General features: G+C 42.1%; 1 protein-coding gene across 5 annotated transcripts in view; it reads right to left on the bottom strand.

Moving 5' to 3' along the window:
• Positions 1-21419, bottom strand: part of GTDC1 (glycosyltransferase like domain containing 1) — a gene marked incomplete at its 3' end in the record, with an annotated part of 248619 nt that extends 227200 nt beyond the window's left edge. For 4 of the 5 annotated variants that reach the window (XM_083582549.1, XM_083582545.1, XM_083582543.1 and 1 more), the window contains exon 1: positions 19214-21419. Of the gene's footprint in view, positions 1-5883; positions 6256-19213 lie in introns of those variants that run through there. The other variant, XM_083582546.1, reaches the window with a different exon arrangement.
• Between the last annotated feature and the right edge of the window lie 427 nt (positions 21420-21846).

Below are 21846 nucleotides of genomic sequence, written 5' to 3'. Positions count from 1 at the left end.
ATGGTAAGCTTTCCCTTTGCTGGAAACCAAGGATTGAAGGGCCCAGGCAAATACCCAAATGGACAAAGTTCATCTAAGTGGACCTCTCATATACAGTCTGGATTATCTTTAGCATAAGATTTCTCTCTCTCTCTATTTATTTATTTATTTATGCAAATCACTATCAATTCCCATGTTACTCCAATGGCACCATTTTTTCCAACACTTTCTGCCATGTTCAAGGAATGAAACTTTATGTGTATGAATTATCCACCATGAGGTGGATAATCGTGTCAATAACTTTGTTTAAGCACAACATTAAAACACCGTTAAATTTCATGCTGGGTGTATTTACTGAATTGGATTACTGCAATGCAAACATTCAGACAAATAATAACACCTGCAGTTGGGGTCTTTTAAAATCATCATCATCATCATCATCATCATCATCAAGCTTTCCTTGAGAAATGCTGCCTTCCATAGGTGTCCATACATAGTCAAAACTACTTTTAAAAATCAAAAATTTAAAGGTAGCTGAAAATTTGGTATAAGAATACTGCTGGGAACTGCAAGGAGAAATACCATACAAATGTTGGCAGTATTGTCCACTGGCAGCTCTCTTGTGCGTAACTTTGAAACTGTTTTTGTTTTATTTGGGGAAGATCTCCTTTGGAGATCTGGGGGTGGGAGGATGCAACTTGTGTTAGGGAGAAAGAAAAGTGTATGAAGCACATGCATGTGTGTTCCAGAAGAAACAATTACAGTGGTACCTCAGGTTAAGTACTTAATTCGTTCTGGAGGTCCGTACTTAACCTGAAACTGTTCTTAACCTGAAGCACCACTTTAGCTAATGGGGCCTCCTGCTGCTGCCATGCCGCCATAGCATGATTTCTGTTCTCATCCTGAAGCAAAGTTCTTAACCTGAAGCACTATTTCTGGGTTGGCGGAGTCTGTAACCTGAAGCGTATGTAACCCGAGGTACCACTGTACTTGAACATTACTAATTGGCAATATAACATTTCCTAGATTGCATTTAGGCCATTAAAATGTTCAATAGCTATTAATAATCTGGAAATCATATTTTGATCATTAAAAACAGCAGACCTGTATATTTATTTATTAAGCTCCATTGCCGACTGACGTCTCTTGCTTCATTTCCGAAACCCAGAAGCTTATGCATTGTTCAAGAAACTGACATGGCCAGCAAAAGGCTGTGGCTTTCACATATGTGCCGTTCTGGACATGTGCATCTGCCTCAAAGCCAGAAGGAGAAATGGTAACTGAGCATGCAAAAGCAAATCACTCTTTTTGCCAGGGCATTCTTGCAAAATCTGCTAGAATGTATTGTAATCCACTGTTGAACCGTAGCTGTGGTTGCTTGTCAGCAATTCTAGGGTGACAATCTTAAGAAAAAGTAGTAACGAATGCAGCCAGAATTATGCAGGGCAATATACCCTGGGCTCCTCGGGGAGGAAGGGCAGGACAGAAATTTAACAATAAATTAATACTCAAAATTACCCTCTCCAGATGCTATGTGTTCCTATCCAAACACATCCATCAGGGTGGGTCACTAGAAGAAAACAAGACCCCTACTCTCTTCACAGAAATAACATCAAAGCACTATACAGGTCATCCAAGGAACAATCCTGTTGATCACAGCCATACATATCAAAGTCAATTCTGGCATTCCCTCTCTTAGCAGCACAGGAAGAAACAGGTTAGCTCCAACCATGGCATTATCCGCTAGCACAGTTTCTCCAAAGAAACTGAGGAGTGACATTCATTTCCTAGGGCATCAATCTTCCTAAAGTGCTGGGGTTCCCAACATGGCACAGACACCTCTATGGCCAAGATTGAAGCCCACCAGACAGGGTGATGTACAAAAAAGTTCCTTGATGCTTAGCCTGGAATATGTCCCTCAACAAGGCGTTTTGATTCTGATTCATTAACAGGTGACCAAATTAGCCCACTTCCTGTTTCATATATCACAATGGTGGGGAACCTGTGGTCCCCATATATTTTGGGGGCAATTTCCATCAGTCTCAGCCAACATAGTCAGTGCTACAGATAACGGAAGTTGTGGTCCAACATTTGGAGGCTCACAGATTCCTCCCTGCTGACATACCACAACAAGCACCACACTTAGGCCTCTTGAAAATAGTTATTAACACATTTTTCGAAATGCAAAACTCATTTCAACATTGGAATTTGACCCTCTATAGCAGTTCCACAATACAGTGGTACCTCAGGTTAAGTACTTAATTCGTTCTGGAGGTCCGTACTTAACCTGAAACTGTTCTTAACCTGAAGCACCACTTTAGCTAATGGGGCCTCCTGCTGCCGCCGTGCCGCCGGAGCACGATTTCTGTTCTCATCCTGAAGCAAAGTTCTTAACCTGAAGCACTATTTCTGGGTTAGCGGAGTCTGTAACCTGAAGTGTATGTAACCTGAGGTACCACTGTACCTCAAACAACTCAATACAGCGATTCTTAATATTAAGTACTGGCTGAGCAAACATGACGATCCGCCATGTTTATAGGGTCAAATTTATATCAAAAACCATATATATTATTCCAAAAAAGATCAGGAGTCAGACTCTGGAGTCGAATTAATGTTAAAGATCAAAAATAGAGACAAACTAAAAATGTGTGTGTGTGTCTATGTTCAAAAGTTCAAAAATTTTAACTAAAGGGTGCTTCAAGCTGCAGCTGCAACAGGCTTGCAGTCTTCAACCGGCGTCCAAGCGAGGCAGGGAGAGAAGGCCACTTGCGTGTAGGACCAAATTCCCACAGCGGGCACCAAGCCTCCGACTGGGCCTTGTCTGGCTGGCACTCTGCTCTCCCAGGCCCACAGCAAGTCATGCCCAGTTCTCTGGAGGGACCACCAGAGCTACAGAGCAGCAAAAGTCGCTTCTGTTGTTGCTGTTGACACACGGCCCAATTCTTTAAAATTGCAACAGTTCTATAATGGAGGTCTCTCTTGACAAAGCCCCAACTTCAGGCCAGCTGAATGCCTCAACGGTGCCTCAGAAACCCTGCAACCCTAATCCCTTTAGCAACAAAGATCTGTTACTTTGCTTAGCATGAAGCAGGCCTCAGAGGCGTGTGTGTGGTGTGTGTGCCTTGGCCTGTAAGCCAAAAGTCTCCTGTTTACATTTTCCCTATTCCTTTTTTTAAAATGTTGTTCTGAGAGGAGCTACAAAGGGATAGCTTTGTCCACAAGGAACAAGGGAGCTTGGGAAGTCGCTCCTTCTCCATCTGCCTACTTCGCTGAAATCAGGATGCAATATTTCTGACATAGAATAGACCTGCCGTACAAGCCACTCTTCTCTCAGATGGCCATTCTCGCCATCATCAGCCATATTTATAGATCAGCTGGGTGAAAATGGACTGATGCTCTCATGCTCATGAGAGGGCTTTTGATCCAGTGGATGCCTCTGTTAATGGAAAAAGGGAAGGAATTTTTGCCAATTCTCCTTCTTCCCCCCCAAAAAAACTCAGCTCTAGAGAGCTGGGAGAGAGGATAGAAAGTGGACTAGGTAGCTACAGGAGGAAGGGTGAATCAGCAAAGTAATTTCCTTTTCTCTTCCTATAGCAAGAGGCACCCACTGTCTCAAAAGCCCTTCAGTGAGTGCAAAGGCACCAACAGAATCCCATGCACTGGCACAAAGACTCCCCCGTGCACTTGTTGTGAATTATTATTGTCACATTTTGAATTGTTATCCTATTGTTTTAATGCAAGCCATTCTAGGAATGGAAACCTTGAAGGGCAGTGTATAAATAAATTCACTTAATAAATAACAAAGAAATAACAAATAAGAGATAACAAAAAGGAACCTACACTACATGCCTCACTTTGTGATCTCACTATAGATCTTACTAAAAACAAGAAACTGGCATCGTTTAAACATTAAATGGAATCAATTTTTGAAAGGTTATGAATTACTTATTTTAAATAATCAAGGAGGGTTAGAAAGTAATTCACAGTAACACAAACCCCACAATAAATAAAGGTATTAAAAATAATATAGCTCACTCCCCCAATCAGAGCAGAGTTAACTGCATATACAGTATGATCACCAATTTATTATGCAGAATTCTTTAAAAGCCAGAAAGTAATAAGTTACATGTTTTCGTTAAAAACGTTTGGACCTAATTTCAAAGAGGAACTTTGACATATTCAGGCAGTGATCCTAAATAAACTCAACAAGGCTTACTTCTACGTAAATGTGTTTAGGATCATTCAGTTAGCCAACAGTTAGTAACTCAATTTGATTAGATTGGGCAGTCTTGAACAATGGAGCAGCCAGAGAATTCCTTCATTTCTTGAGGTAGGAAATAAACTTAGTGTTACTGCTAACATTTCAAGCCCACATTTGGAAACAGCAGCTATAAAGGCATTACCAAAATACCTTCAGTTTAAACATCTAAGACAATATGACTTCCTGGCCTTAAAAGATACACAATTTAATTACAAAATACAGGATTTACTTATATGAAAGGCAAAGCAATGCCCATTGCAGAATAAAAAATAGCAAGGTCTAACATCAGTTGGTGCATTAAACGCAGTAGTTTCTGAATGAAATGTTCTGTATGGTTCCATTCCAAATAACACCTTTTCTATCCTACAGCTCTTTCCATATGTCCCTTCTAAACAGAGGTCTCTGGTTTCCCATCTTAATCCAGCTATGTGAAGATTGACAGAAACAACTCAGTAAAGAACAGAAAGGTTCTAATAGGAAAGTTTGAAGGAATCAGCCCTTTGTTTCTAAGGCCATGAAACTGAGATGGCAATTATTGAACTTGTCTGGAAGTGAGGGTTTCCTACCCACAAACATCCTTTCATAAAATCATAGAATTATAGAGTTGGAAGGTACCCTGAGGATCATCTAGTCAACCCCCTTGCAATGCAGGAATATGCAGCTGCCCCATACGGGGATCAAACATGCAACCTTGGCATTATCAGCATCACCCTCTAACCATTAGAGCTATCTGGGCCGACCCAAACCTACAGCTCCCAATATTCCCAGTCAGTCTCCCATCCAAGTACCAACCAGGCCTAATTCTGCTTAGCTCCTGAGATCAGGAAGGAAGTGGCACACTCATAACACATTATTCCTACAACTGCTAAGATTGCAGCAGTCCTTATAGGAGATTCCATAATCAACAGAAGTTTCAGGAATTGCAGAAGTGGACAAAAGTGAAACCCCAGGAAAAATTAGTAGTACCACCATATGCTCAAGCCAATCCTAAGTAAGTCAAGTTTCACTCTGGAGCTTAAAATGGGTTATGCCTTCACCACTTAATCACGTACTTGTAATCAGGTAAAGACAGCTGGTTAAAATTTAACAAGAACATCTGGAAACGACATGAAGTATATGCATCCCTTCCTTGCTTGATGCAGGATTCTTGGCATCTTTGCCAATCTTTCCGAACTAATAAATATTACTTCTAAGCAAGCAGTGCTTATATGGAGATTTGATGCTAGCTGGGCAACAGGCAGGAGGAAGTGGACAGCTTCCCTGCAGGATATACCCAGCAGACTGCCATCATGATCAAACAGTTAGGTGTGAATGGTTCCCATAGACATTGCAAAGCAAAGACAGCATCAATCTGGAAGCTAAACATGTAGTTCTATACAGGAATTTTTTTAAAAAAAGAAAAAACTATAGTTCAATTTGAAACTCATGAACATAAATATGCAGACATGTTTTTTCCCCATATAAACTCCATATCATGACACTATCCTTAAAGTCAAATAGGATCACTTTCTGGAAAAAAAAACTGTGTGGTCGAAGCCTGAAATTTTTATGTTAGAACTTGTATATTGCTCTTTCATAGCAAGTACACAAAACAAGGTGCAATAAAACAATTAACTGATTCTGTGTACAATTCATACTACTACCTTGGACAGAGGCGCCATCAAATAATACTGAGGGGGCCTGATGCGATGTCCTGACGTCGCTCCACGCCCGGCTCTATGTTGGCCTCAACAATGCGGGGGTCAGCTCCCTCAAAAAAAAGATTGAGGGGGTCCGAAGAGCCTCAGCACCCTGGAGTTAGCCTATGACCTTGGACCTTCATCATCTCATTCTCCTTCACATATAGACCAGGGGAAGATATTAAGAGCTAGTGCATACAAAATGGCTGCCAAGTGGAGGACACTTTAAGCTGATGCCCGTGGTGGAGTTATGTCCATGCTGACATTAGTGTGTGCCACACAGACTGGAAAATATTATTTTCGTCAGCTTAAAGATAGTTTTGAAGATTGGCAGTAGCAACTATGTTGATATGGCCACCTTGGAGAACCATGTAAAGCAGTATCTGTGTGACATCATGCCCACCCCAGCAACAACTTCATTATTCAGTTAAATAAGTAGAGATTAGCCATAGTCAAATCAGAGATCCACAAGTGCAAGTAGCAGAATCAGTTTTACGAACATTAGCAAAACATAAAGCAAGAAGAGGAAAGCAGGATTATTGGGTGTTTAGATATCCTTTGATCTGTTAAGAAGGAATACTCAAGAGAACAAGTTTTCTAAATCTACGAAGAAACAATGAAAGCACTAGCTGTAAATAAACTCAGTGTTGACACTCAAACAATTTGATAATGTAACAATCTGCATAAAGCCTGCATTTTCAAAAATTATTATCTAAACAGAGTCCTAGTCCATTGACCAAAAGATATCAAAATTATCCCTTTATTACAAGCGATCCTAGAATCCCCCTTGAGGCTAGGGCTATCAGAAAATATTTAGCTTGTTTCCAAGCTAATATTTTTCTTACTCCTTTCATTATGAAATTGTAACACATTTTCAATAACTTTTAGCTTTGCTAAACACAACCGCAAGTAATTTCCCAGAACTCTTGAAAAACCTGACATGTGAAATGATTCTCTCGTCAACTTGTGCATTATTAAGCTGAAAGGAGGCATGTAAGAGCATTTGATCATTGAAAGCAATGGAAAAACATTGGGAGCTTCAGGACAGATGGACGAACTTCAGGTCATATAAAACATTACCAAAGCTATATTTGAAGAAAGATGTGAAAGTGCCCTGGGTAAGACTACTCTGCGTTGCTAAGGAACACTGAAAATGGATGAAATAACTTGTCTCAGTTAAACAGAGCAAACTCCAACCATTTCTTGTTTATTTCTGCAATGTTTTCTCCTACTGATTATTCATTTTAACAAGTATACAAAAGATAATCCCTCATTAAACCATTTAGACAGGGAAGAAAAGATGAACACCATGCAAGTGCTTAAAAATAGCCAAGTTAAGGAATAAACATTCTTCTGGGAACGAGGGACGACTCAACCACCATTTTGTTAAAAATACAAAAGACGTTGGCATTCACAAAGGACTGTGAGGATTTTGGTTAACTACTAGAAAATGCCAAAATATACATAACAGTAAATGTAATATACACATTACAATAACACTTGTATCAGCTCCATGCCTGACTAGAGAATTTGGCATTAAAAAAAACAATAATGGCATAAAGAACTATTCATGCCATGGGTTGAATAATATGGCATATACTCTCTTCTTTTCTACACGAAGATTAGTCTGAAACATTAAACTGTAACATGGGAAGTGGACTTCGGAAACTTGAAATGGAACACCCTTTGGAATTTTTTTTGTGATTTAAAATCCATTCATTAACAGAAAGTCTAGATTTTCAACTGGTAAATCAAGCAGATCACTGCCCTCACGTGAAGCAACCCCAACAGTACCAATGCCCCTTGACATTTTTTCTTGATGACACTGCCAGGACACTCTGCCATCATAGCCTAAAAGTGGTGAGAATAAATAAATAAATAAGAGTGGAATGCAGAAAGTCCATTTTATTTTTGATTCGGCAATCCTTTTTTATTTTTTACTCAAAACAAACCTAGCAGCTAAAAACACTAAAAATCAGGCCAAACAAACAAACAAACCAATTCCTGCTTTTCTGTCTTTTTTCCAAAGGTGGATTATAACTGGATTTTGATAAAAACAGCTGCCCATTTCATCTCCCTTGCTGCAAATCATCAGCAGGAAAGTGACGTAAATGGCATGAAAGTCATTGGGAATGTAGCTAATACGAACAAACAAACAAAAAGCTACAATAACAATAATACTGACCAACTTTGGCTACTAAAAGCAGCAGAACTTCATGTTTTAGTGGATACAATTTTAACATTTAACTAGTTAAAAGTTCTAACAACATAAGAAAGAAAGAAAGAAAGAAAGAAAGAAAGAAAGAAAGAAAGAAATGCACAGACATACAGCCAAAGCCTATGCCTGTTTACTCGGAAGCAAGGCTCACAAAATTCAATGGGATTTACTCTTTAGTAAGTGCACACAGGATTTCAGCCAAAGCCTCTTAATGGAGCTTCATATGAAGTTACATTAAGAGGCTTTGGCCGAAATCCTGTGTTCACTTGCTAAGGAGTAAACTTCATATGAACATAACCTTCAATAGAAGTTTGGACTGTTTGTTCCAAGGAAAACACAATATGATTTCTCTGTGGAATTAACACACATTCAGAACACTGTGATGTCAGTTATACCTTAACTTCCAGCTGCCCTGTTCTAGCCAGAATAGTGTCATTTTGCAAATTCCGGTCCCAAGGAAATTTCCACCCTACAATCCTCCAATTTTTTAAAAAAGCAACTATATTTTATTCCTGCCTGTTAGTAAACACTTAAAGCCTAGAAAGTCAGCATCGCGACAAATCTGCCTGTCAAAAATTGTATCTAGATCTCTGTAATCTTCATATTATTTCCTTATGACGGTTCTAAAAAACAATTTTAGAGGGTCACATAAACAACTATACACTGAGGCAAACAAAGAAACTCAACATAAAACATTAAGTTCAAATGCTGTGCTGATTCCCAACCACCCCATACAAAAAAACCACAGCCAGATGCTTTTACTATTGGCTGGTTCCAGACCGCTGAAATTAAGGGAAGGAGAAGACCAGGAACAGAGAAGGAGAAACAGGCTAATGTTGAAGGAAAGCCAAATGGAGAAGGAGCAGAGGCAAGGAAAGAGCTTGGTTCATCCTTTTACCCACTCCTCTAATTTACTGCTAGACTGCATCAATAAATTAGCATCAGGGGGATACAGGGGTCAACATGGCCTTGAGACAACGTACCCAAGGTCCCCCCAAACCTGGCAGCATCTCCATTTGTAGGGCAAAAGGTGTATTTCGTATCCTGCTCCCTTCTAGTATAAAAGAATCTATCTAGCTGCAAACAGGTAAGTTTTTAATTATTAAAGCAAGCAATCAGTATGTGTTTTTATGAAATGTACTAATTGCAAAATATGAATATTGATCTAAACCAATAAAAGGGACAATTCATTTGGTTTTGGTTTTTTAATACTCATAAGGCCATCCGATAGCCACGTTCTCTGGGCAGCTTATAGAAAAGCTTCACCATCAACTCCGGGTACACTTGGCAAATAGGTTTGCCCTGAAGAAGGGATTTACAGCCTCAAATACACCGAAACATTGAACACTTTGTTCAATAAATCTGTGATGAAGATTAACATACAAGTCTTAAAACCATCAGCACTTGCCTGTCTGCCTGCTGCACTAAAGAAGCATCAACGTTTGCAATACTGTACAAAATGGCATGCCCTATCCCTGGTAGTAGTACCCTGGAGACTACTGTGACCTCCTAAAATATTGTGCATTGTTTTAACATTTTTAGGGATGTTTTTAAGCACAAACTATTAAGGAATCAAGGGCAGACACATGTAAATTGGGTGCCAAGGTCACACAATCTCAAAGTGAGGGAATGATTATATTTCTTAACCATCCTAAACAACTCCATTACAAATGTGTCCAGTCCAGTTCTGAGAACACCAAGCATTCAAATAGTCTCCTAATTTGCAATTTTTGCAGTTAAACATCTAACACGGCCATCTGTTTTACAAGGAGCCTGTAGATTAAATTTTAAAAGAAAGCTAATAGTTTTATGCAGAAGTGAGACTAATTTTTAAAGCATTGCCAGCAACAATGATCAGGGCCATGTAACCCTGCAACTATAAATCATATCCAAAAACAAAAGGAATTTATAACAACAGAAGCATTTTGTTCCTTTAAGGGGAGGAGGGAGGTTAAGTGCAAGATCAAGACAGGAAATTGTTCTTGTTAAGCTGAAAGATCATGTAATTGTTTATTTGGGAAAACTCTGATTTACCTTAAACTATGCGCAAGGTTGGAATGAGAAGGTCACTGTGTATTAAATTGCAGTCCAGTAGACAACCAAGGTCAAAGGCAAATTTTCTGAAAGTTTATATTAGAAAGACCTCAAGCTTTTGTATTCACAAAATATGGCCAAGATTTCCCCTTGGGGCACCCAACTCCACAGCATATAAACCATATATAACAAACCCTGCAAGCACAGAGAGTGTTGAAGGATATTAATTTGGAGATTTTTACATGTTGTTGGGTCAAAACAGCAAAGCAAGGTTGCTTTAAATCTTCCGATAAAGCCCTTGGTGGGGTCCAAACAGTGTACTGGACTTTGACCTGGAAAACTGTGTTGATGGGCCAAGTTCAGACACTTTCTGGGTGGCCTTGAGCAAATCACTGCCTCAGAAACTCCGCTTCCCTATGAAAAACAAAACAAAACAATGATCTCCCTTATGGCATTTGTTAGAAGAAGACAAAAGGTGGAGTTCTACAAGCTTTTCACCCTCTGGAAGCAGTTCATTGCCTCCAAATTACATCAGTGTGTTAATGTAAAGCTCCAGAAAGCAGAGGATCCCGAACTAAAAGATTTGTATCTCCCTTTCCTAGCTTACAACTTTGTACAAAGTTATATATACATTATGTATATATAATCTCTTTTTTTCAGACTAGCAGTCAGGAGATGCAATGTTGTAAAATGTGAAGCAATCCGTGTCAGTCTGTTGGATATTCACACATTTATTTTTATTTTCACATCTCATCCACAGCAATATGGTTAAGGTGTATATTTAAGACATTTACTTTTGAGACATATCAACCAAGGCAACACTAAAAGTTCTGTACTTATTGCAGTAAGGCTGCGTTATAATCAGTACTAAATGCATTCACAGTCCTATTGCGGTTTCTGGAGGTCTCCATGTTAAGAATCTAGAAACCAAAGTATGAACCAACTTCTCCTCAAGGTGAAAACCATTTGAAGTATCAGAAAGCACTGCACTGGCATTGCCACAGGTTCCTGGCAATCCTAAACTCAGGTTTAAATGAGAGATGCTATCTTGGAAAACACGGTGTTCCAAACTACAGCAAATTGGAGGAGAGGCTTAAACCACACCTATCAGTTCTCCTTTGCAAATACCCCTCTGAGCTGGTTTCCCCCAACCTATCTTAACATTCAGGTGTGGAGCCCACTAGGGAAATACACAACCAATGTCCTCTGCAAATGTCTCCACAGCTCTACATTAGCAAGATGTCGCATTCCTGGACATGTCCTGGGCAAATATTGGGAACCTTGAGACGAAGTGATCATCATGTCCTCTTGGATTTCATGATACAGAGGAAAGGGAAAGGAGAGTGTAGTCAGACATGCACTCTGGACTTTAAGAAGGCAGATTTCAAAAAGATGAAGGAACTACTAGGTGAGATCCCTTGGTCAGAAATATGCAAAGAGAAGGGAGTCCAAGATGGATGAGAGTTTCTTAAAGGTGAAATATTGAAGGCCCCAAACCAGAAAATTCCAACAAAAAAGAAAAGTAGGAGGCATCTAAGGAAACTGGTATGGAGCTTACAGATGAGCTAAGATTAAGAAGGGTGTGTATAAAAATATATATATGGAAGAAAGTGGAAATCACAAAGGAAAAGGATGCAAGAGTAACCAACAGTTGCAGGGAGAAGGTCAAGCATCCCAAAGCTCAGAATGAACTCAGGCTTGAAAGAGAGGTTAAAAATAATTTTTAAAGGTTTCTTCAGCTATGTCTGAAGCAAAAGGAAGAACAAGCAAGTAGTAGGTCCTCTGCATGGAGAAGACAGAGGAATGCTATTGGATGACAGAGAGAAAAGTGGAACTGCTCAGCATCTGCTTTGCCTCTGTCTTCATCCAAAACGAAAGCAGTGCCCAACCTGGTGAAAACACAATAAATGATGCAAGGAGGGAGCTACAGCCCAAGATGGGAAAAGAAGTGGTAAGAGAACACCAAGCTACTTTAAAGGAATTCAAATCTCCAAGACCCCTGATGGCATGCACCTAAGGGTACTAAAAGGGCTTACAAATGAGCTTGATCAGTTGGCAGAGCATGAGCCTCTTAATCGCAGGGTCGTGGGTTCAAGTCTCAAATTAGGCAAAAGATTCCTGCATTGCAGGGGGTTGGACTAGATGACCCTTGGGATCCAACTCTACAATTCTATGAATCCTCCCTTGCAACTTCAATTCTGTCGCTCCCATTCTGCATAACCACTTTAATATTAGGTGTAGTAACCCACCACGTAACCAATCCTATGCATCTATTTACACCAATCTTGTCATTTATTAAACATCTCAAATCAGGCTGCTAGTATTAGGACATTAGGACATGTGTCGTATTTGATTTTGCATACATATGCAAACGAATTACATTTCACTAGATAAGATGCAACACAAAATTAAAACATTTAATTCACCGCATTTTAAATGAAATCTTCACCCAAGGTAAATTTCCTAGTTCCTTTCTGTCTCATTTATGTATGTCTATTACAAATTATAGGTAAAGGTAAAGGGACCCCTGACCGTTAAGTTCAGTCGTGACCGACTCTGGGATTGCTGCGCTCATCTCGCTTTATTGGCCGAGGGAGCCAGTGTACAGCTACCAGGTCATGTGGCCAGCATGACTAAGCCACTTCTGGCGAACCAGAGCAGCGCACGGAAACGCTGTTTACCTTCCCGCCAGAGTGGTACCTATTTATCTACTTGCACTCTGGCGTGCTTTCGAACTGCTAGGTTGGCAGGAGCTGGGACCGAGCAACGGGAGCTCACCCCGTCGCGGGGATTCGAACCACCGACCTTCCGATCAGCAAGTCCTAGGCTCTGTGGTTTAACCCACAGCACCACCCGCGTCCCATTTATTACAAATTATACTTCAAGGCAAATAAATCCATCATTATCATAAATACTCTTCAAAGCAGCTAAACATCCAGTCATTTCTATCATGCCAGGCTCTGACAGGTTTCCAGAAGAGGTTGGAAACAGTGTGTAAACAACTGCTCAGCAATTCTGAAAGTTCAGCCACATAACATTTATGGGTGGGCAGCTCTTCTGTTTGTGGGGAGTAGGTGGCCTAGTTGCTGAACGGGCTCTGTGTCTCAAATCTGTCAAGGCCCAAACAGAAGCAAGTCTGTTTACTTTCTATCAGCAAACTACCAAGATCTGAACTCAGTGGTATTTTGAACTCCCTTCTCAGCAGCAGATGCACAAATAAACGCAACAAAATCTTTTTGAACTGTATGCTTGGGCATGAACTGAGGCACGAAAACCACAGGAAAGTGCCTGGCTAAAACGTCCTCTGGAGAGACATCAGCTCAGAAGCAGCATACAATATATCTTGACATTGTGCTGCTGGTGCGAAGTATGAGCAGTCAACACTTCAGCCTAAGAACTGTATTTCATAACAGGGCCCCCCACACGTGAAAACATCGTCGCTTTTCTTGTTTTCCTAGAAACACATTGTTCTTGACAGTATACCTTGCCTGATCCTACTTTCTGCTTGTGTCGTCCTATCTATATTTCACAGAATCGTAGAATTGTAGAGTTAGAAGAGACCCCAGGAACCAACCAGCCCATGGGTAGGCAAACTAAGGCTCGGGGGCCGGATCTGGCCCAATTGCCTCCTAAATCCGGCCCGCAGACAGTCCGGGAATCAGCGTGTTTTTACATGAGTAGAATATGTGCTTTTATTTAAAATGCATCTCTGGGTTATTTGTGGGGCATAGGAATTCATCCTCCCCCCCCAAAAAAATATATATAGTCCAGCCCCCCACAAGGCCGGAGGGACAGTGGACTGGCCCCCTGCTGAAAAAGTTTGCTGACCCCTGATCTAGCCCAACCTTCTGCAATGCAGGAAACTCAACTAAAACATCCATGGCAAATGGGCACCCAACTTTTGCTTAAAAACCTCCAGTGAAGGAGAGTCCACCCTATAAAGCAGATTAGGCAGAGTGAGTGAGTGAGGTCACCCAGTGAGCTTCATAGCTGAGTGGGGAATTTGAACCCTGGTTTCCCAGGTTCTAGTCCAACACACCACTCTACAGTGGCTTGTCCAGCTATGAAAACCGAGGAATGTAAATTCAAAAAAGGATCCTAAAGCTTTAGATCAGAAAAGGTCTGCATTATATGCTGTTGCATTGCAAGTCAAAACATAGACAGAACGAGGTGCAAGGATGGCACTAGAGACCAAATGAGAAAGAGAGCAATTGTACAAAAGTTGCACAAACGTCTTCTGCAAGTCACATGCAAGTAGTAAAGGGGAACATGACATGGGTGACAACAGTGACAGCAGTGCCAAGCCTACTCCCATGCTCATCATGGGATCTGACACCTTCCATGTACAACATAAACATGAAACAGTAGAATTAAAAACAAACTCAGCAGAGTACAGGATACCTACTAGGAATAAGATACGACATTGCACTGATTCAGCAGCAGTTTAGGACTCTAATTCAAGTTTCGAGCTCAGGCCACAGTCAACTTCTTAAAATTAGAGGGTTTTTTTTTTTTTGCAAAAACTTTATTAAAAAATTAAGCTTATACCAATCATTCTCAGGTTGCACGAACAGCAATTTTTCTGAAGTACATAAAACTTTCAGTAGGCACTCTAAAACGAGACTTCTAGCCAACGTCTATAACACTGTGTGTACATTATTCTAAATCCCAAGAGTTTATTAAAAGTTTTGTATTTAAAATTCGGGGGGGGGGGTTAAAAAAATTGCACTAAAATCCTTACCAACACCAACTGGTGTCCAGACTGGGTGCCAAAACTGGTAAACATACAAGTGTGATTAAATCGCAAACTGAAATGGAACATAAATCCGAGATCAACTTTTACAAATGAATTTGTTCTCATTGTGCTTTTCCAAACTAACTAAAATTATGCCGACACGTGAAAATATACTTTCTCCCCACCACAGTATTTTATCAAGCCTAAGCTTCTCTAAGGGAAGAAATGTACATTAGAAGTGAGGAAGAATTGGGTAGAATTCATTCCACTTCATGTCTTGAAAGCTCTAATTAAAATTCAATATTGCACTTTACATATGGGTTCTTATATGAAACTCCTGTCATGGCTAAGGCTTAAGGTTAAACAGGTTAATAGAGTCCAATAAAACAGCTCTATTGAATTATACCAAGCCACTGAAATACACTAGGCTGCAATCTGCTTCTCCTTTATTCTTGACCACTGCGCTAAGATCGAAGCCAACAATGTGTGGTTAGCATCCAAGAACTATTTATGTGCAGGATAGAAACTTCCAAACGCCACCCCTCTTCCCTTGAAGAAAGTGCATATATTTACACCTCAAATATTTCCCTCCAGTCTGCTTTTCCCATTGTCACAGTGTTATGTGTTAACAGATCTGTGCACACTTGCCAAGTATCACTCAGTTGAAACAGAGACACTCCCCTCAATATGGATTCATTTTAAGAGGGGTTGTTTTGTTTTTTTACTTGTATGGCCAAAGCTAGCTGATTTATGTCCAGTTGCACAACCACATGCACATGATTATAGCCTGCAGACGACTGAGGAAGGACATGATAGTACTCCTCAAATACCTGAAGGCTGTCAAATAAAAGAGGGCAAACCCTTGTTCTCGGATGCTCCAGACGGCAGAACAAGATCTACAGGGGTTTGAGTTACAAGGGGGTAGGCTTTGGTTAAACATTAACAGAAAGATCCTGACGGTTATAGCAATTCAGTAATGGCACCAATTACCTAGAGGAGTGGTGGGTCCCTCCGCATTTGATGTTTCCAAGCAGAGGGTGTATCTGTTGTGGTTATTCTAGCTCTGGGTTTCCTGCATCAAACTGGATGGTGGACCTACAAGAACTCTCCCAACATCCTGAGTGCAAGCAGAATATTCCTCCATAACATTTCTCTGCCCCCTCCTTTCCCAAAACGAAACAAACGTAGGGCTAATATTTGCATTAACTCAAACATAAAAAGTATTATTTGTAGGAGGAAAAATTTTAAGGATTCACAGAAGGCAGCTGAGGGTATCTGCTACCCAATATGCATCTTGAGAACAAACTGTAACTTCATGTGGTCACCACGTCAACTATGCATGGCTTGAGACAAGGTCTCCATATCAGAAAACACAATGTAAGAACAAATCCATTGTAGGGACTTTGTTTCCTAAGCCAAACTATGGTACTGAATCACCAGCATTCAGAGCACAACCCATTTTGCAGTTTTCAGTCTTTATTTCCTTCAACAAAGCATTACAAATAATAAAAATGTGCATTCTTCTTCCCCTATTGATGCAACATATCCAGCTTGGGGGGGGGGGGGGATAATGGATTGTATCAGCTCTCCACACTCCTCATCCATCCCAAGTTGTGAACAGAACCTCCACTTGCACTACTTGAATGTATGTGGGATCTCTCTATGCATTTTGTAGTGTCCCAGGTCTACGCATAGGTCTGTTATAGTTGTGTAGGAATACATGGATGGGAGGTGTGTTTATAATCCCACTCCTAGGCATGAATACATCTTATGTCAAGTGAACAGGGCTTTTACTGCTGTTCCGTTTCCGTTTGGGTCAGCAGCCTCTTAGTTCTCACAATGAAGGCCACTTCCTCCATGTCATAAGATACATGACAGGATAATCTGCAAAATAACGCACACAAGAACTATTTCTGAAGGCCCACTAATATTTATTACCTGCCCAGCAACATGCATCCACATAAATTTACATGAGAGCCTTTAACGGCATTAAAGCGGCATTAAAAGATCCAAATCAGGATGCCTCAACATAGAATATTGTGGCTATGGAATCAATGGGTCTGTGCATTTGCTATTTGCTGAAAAATGGCACTGGGACTGTGCTGACAAACTTTAAGCTTGCAAGTTGCCTGTGTACTTTACCCACCTCCCAGTTCACTTTCAGCGACTTTGTTGTGCTGAGTTGCAAACCAGCAATCACATTTCTGCTCTGCCACATGCAAAATGCTGAATATTCAACCCTCTTACCCAAGCAGACCAGATTTTGTCTCATGAATCAGTTCCCGACGAAATGGAATCTTTTAGAATTCAACTCTACCACACCATTTTGGGCTGGTCTACAGAGGTTCTCAAAGGGACGCGGGTGGCGTTGTGGTCTAAACCACAGAGCCTAGGGCTTGCCGATCAGAAGGTCGGCGGTTCGAATCCCCACGACGGGTGAGCTCCCGTTGCTCTATCCCAGCTCCTGCCAACCTAGCAGTTCGAAAGCACGTCAAAGTGCAAGTAGATAAATAGGTACCACTCCGGTGGGAAGGTAAACAGCGTTTCGGTGCGCTGCTCTGGTTCGTCAGAAGCAGCTTAGTCATGCTGGCCACATGACCCGGAAGCTGTACACCGGCTCCCTCGGCCAGTAAAGCGAGATGAGCGCCACAACCCCAGAGTCGTCTGCGACTGGACTTAACGGTCAGGGGTCCCTTTACCTTTACCCATGTTCTTCATTCTGTCTACAGGAATCTGTGCCTACTACTAACTGGTAAAAGGAGAATCTCCATAAATTTAGAAAACTGAAACCTTCAGCAAATGCCCTTTAACATGTCCTAAGAAACCCCAGCATGAGAAAGGTTGGGGCAGCAGTGTTTGGTTTCTTCTACTACATAAACAGTATGCAGGAAGCTGCCTTAACAGCCCAGACCATTTCTTAAGCTCAGAGAGCACTGTGACTGGCTCCTGCTTTACAGAGTCATATTCGGGTCTTACCCATCACCCACTGCTACCTGATCCTTCTAACTGGAGACACCTGGGGTTGAACTTTAGACCAGAACCAAGCAGAGAGTGAGCCAGGAGGGCCATTTGGTCTAGGCCTCAAGCTCAAAGGAGAACTCACATTTCGACACTTGTAATTTTTTTGGCATTTGAGAAGTTTTGCGACTATGCACATCACACCAAAATGTGACACCCACTCTCAGCTTAGAGCTGAATTTTTTTAGCAAGTAAGAGATGTGATTTGGTAAAGTGTGTGTATGTGTGTTTGTCAACGGACACAGATTTTGTCGTTTTAGTAAAAATGTATCAGTTCTGACAGCACAAGATTGGACAGCGATGAATGTGTCTTCAGACTAGTTGATTATATAAACAATCCACTCACTCCTTTTTGGTAACTAACTTCTGTGTGTCCTCCTCTTATATTATGATGATGATGATGATGATGATGATGATGATGATGATGATGTCTAGTACAGGTACTACTACTAGGGGCCTCAGAAGCTGGAAGCTGCCCAGCCCTCTACGGATCTGCAAGAGGGTCTACCTGGACCCTTCACTATACAAAGCAGGTGCTCTCCCACTCAAAGCTACTCTCCCTCCCCATAAAAACTCACCACCGCTTTCCACTGCGGAGGTTTATTGTCCTTCAATGCCTGCCCGCTCCGAATGCTTTTTATTTCTAAAAAGAGCCATTAAACCTCGAGTTTGCCAGGAAGCCTCGTAGTATGTGGGTGTTGGTGCTTAACACGGAAAAGCACTCTGCACGTGCTCCGGGACACTCTTTTCCTTCTTGCAACTTAAGCCTGCTTCATCGCTGAACGCAGCAGACGTCGGCGCCTCCAAGCCCACGAAGAGGCTTCGTGCCCGGTAAGGGGCAGAGGAGTGAGGTTGGAGCTTGGCTTGGGAGCCTCGCGGGCGCTCCGCCGACCTCGGATATTCGGCCCGTCAGTAACTGCTGGGCCCGACGACAGGGGTCCCTGCAGGTCTTGGCAGAGGAGAGGCGCCTCCGGGGAGGCTGGCGTTTTCCCCCGCGCCGCCGCCTCCCTCGCTCTCCTTTCATATGCATATTCGCCAGCGCCGAGGGGGCCGCCCAAGCAACGTGCCCCCGCCTCCAGCCCGTCCCCGGCCGCGCCAAGGCGGCTCTTTGCAGCCCGCCGGCCTGCGCGCGCCCTGGGCCCGCTGCTCTGCTCTCTGGCCTGCCCGCCTTGCTGTGTGCAGCTGCGGCGCCGAGGCGGCCAGCGCTCCCGGCGCCCTTCCCCTTCCCGCCCCGCTCGGCTCTTCGCGCGGCCTTGGCTCTTCACCCCACCCAGAGGGGGGGAACTCACCTCCTCCTCGTTGGTCCCCTCCTGGAGGCCGGCGGCGGCAGCAACGCGCGGCCTCCCCGGCTCCGCCTCCCGCTCGCTCTCCGCCCCGACGCGGAAGGGAGGAAGAGCCGGCCCGGGCGAAGCAGCTGCAGCAGCTCGCCTGCTCCCTTTTACGCGCGGCGCCTCGGAGCAACCCGCGTTGCAGGTGCGCCGGCGCGTTGGCCCCGGCTTGCCTTCTCCACTGCACCGAGCCGCGCTTACTCAGAAGTAAGCCCTCTTGGCTTCAGCGGGGTTTACTTCCAAGGAAGTAGGTTTAGGACAGACTTAGTTGGGCGTGCTTGGTAGAGGGACGTGGACGAACTCACTGGAGAGAGGCATCGTATATTTTAGAACTATTTTAGAACTATCCGCTCCATGGGGCTTCCTGTGTAAGATCACAGCCCAAGCGGGCTAATTCACGGCAAGACATCTACACGATCTCTTCGTGTTAATGAAACAGGGCGCGCAAAACCCAGCTTGGCTTTTGTCATCGCAGCTAATCCGTACATAGAGCACATAGTCTTCAGCATGGATGAACATTCATTCAGAGAGCGATCTCTCCCCCCCCCCCCACTCCCCAGGGAAATCCCAGAATCTTCAAAAGTACACCCATCCTTTAAGGACACCTGCACGCATCTCCACAAGGCAGGGCCATAGCTCAGGTGGTAGAGCATCAGTTTTGCATGCAAAAAGGTTTAATCCTGAGATCACCACGTAAACTATGAATGTGCCCTGTCTGAAATCCTGAAAAGCCACTACCGGTCAGCATAGACCAGTGGTTCCCAATTGGTGGTCCCCAGGGGGTCTGCATAACCCACCACGGGAGTCCATGACACCATTCACGTACCAAAACTACCACAGACATACCAAAATTTTCAAAAGTAGGGGGTCCATTACTTGGCTGTGTGGTTCACATAGACAAGCTACTTTAAAATACCCCCACTGGAACAGAAAAAAGCCTATAGATAAAGATCTATGAAGAAATTTAATAAGTGTCCACCCTACCCCAATAACCCTTAAAAGATGGCAAAAAGGAGTTTCTGCTCTTCCTAACTCTGTTTCTAGGTAATGTAAAACATCCCTTATTCTGTTTTTTGCAAACCCTGCTAATTCAAATTCCTAAGTGAATACAGTGGTACCTTGGTTTAAGAACAGCTTAGTTTATGAACAACTAGGATTAGGAACGCTGCAAACCCGGAAGTAGGTGTTTTGGTTTGTGAACTTTGCCTTGGAATAAGAACATGTTCTGCTTCCTGTTGAGTGTGTTCCATTTGTAAATTGTAAATTTCCCGCTGCTATGGGAAAGCACACCTCGGTTTAAGAACACTTTGGTTTAAGAACAGACTTCTGTAACGGATTAAGTTCGTAAACCAAGGTACTGTACTTTGGGTGGCATTCAACTAAGTTTTACTCAAAGTAAACCCGTTGAAACTCATGAACCTAACTTAAATCATGTTCATTAACTTCAGTGAGTCTCCTCTGAGTAAAGCTTAGTTGAATGCCACTCTAGGTTATTACAAATTATTGAAAACATCATGGGGTCCTGTGACAGCATAAGGAACAGAAAATTGATTCTGGTGTGGCGTAAACATTTGTGGGCTAGCTTGAAGCTCATTAGATACATTTAGTAAACACTAGAGATGCATGTTTGACTACTGCAGAAAGCAAGAACGGATTGCAAAAAGGGAACCATGGGTGGTTGTGGAAGGTAAATATCACAAATAATTTATTTCATAAATAGTATACATCCAGAAAATTATATATTTGCATATATTACTGTGGTACTATAAGGAAACAAACCTCCTCAAACTCCCTTTGATTGGCTCAAGAAGCTGCTTGTTCGTTATTCCTCATGTGCTTCTCTGCTTCCCACTGTCCTCTGCAAGCGGAAGCTCCAAAATATCACAAGATTGGGAGTTATTGCAAGTTTTTAAGTGGAAGCAGGAAGTACAGAATAATTGTATGAAAACAATATATTGTATTCACAGTATGTAGCCCTTTTCAACCATCCATTATAAAAATCTTTAAGCTTTCTTTATACTGTTTACACCACTGGAAAGCCAGATGTTGGACGCAATCCTCCAGAGGAAATTCTGTATACTTTCGTCCCATTAATATATACAACACAGATGCTTTTCAGTGTCCCTACCTTTATTTGGAATGTGTCTGCAGAATAAAGTGACATGTATCACACAATCCTGGTCCTAACATCTGAGGATACCCTGTAAGTTGGCCAAATAAAGTTTTGTGAGGTGTGTGTGTGTGTGTGTGTGTGTGTTTTGCAGAGCTTACTGGTGGTAAGTATAAAACAGGCAAATCCTCAAGTTAGTTTTTTCCTTTCTTTTCTTTTTGGCTTAATCAGAAAATGTTTCTTAATTTATAATTCCTCACTTGAAATACCTTTCCCCTCATTCTGAGAGGCCTAGTAGCCACAGCCCCCATGAAAACTCAACTTCAAGCCATTCAAGTGAGAACAGTTTGCAGCCATAAGGCTTGATACAATACCATTTTCTAATTGGCCATCAGGCTGCGGACAGATATTGTAACAGTTTCTTTAGAATATTTTTCTACTTCTCTTAATTTGCATACCAATGAAATAAAAAAAGAGCACTTCC

This window comes from Podarcis filfolensis, assembly GCF_964270895.1.
Source record: "Podarcis filfolensis genome assembly, chromosome: 1".
Taxonomy (NCBI): Eukaryota; Metazoa; Chordata; class Lepidosauria; order Squamata; family Lacertidae; genus Podarcis; species Podarcis filfolensis.
The sequence above is the reverse complement of the archived record's forward strand: the minus strand, read 5'-3'. Positions and strand labels throughout refer to the sequence as shown.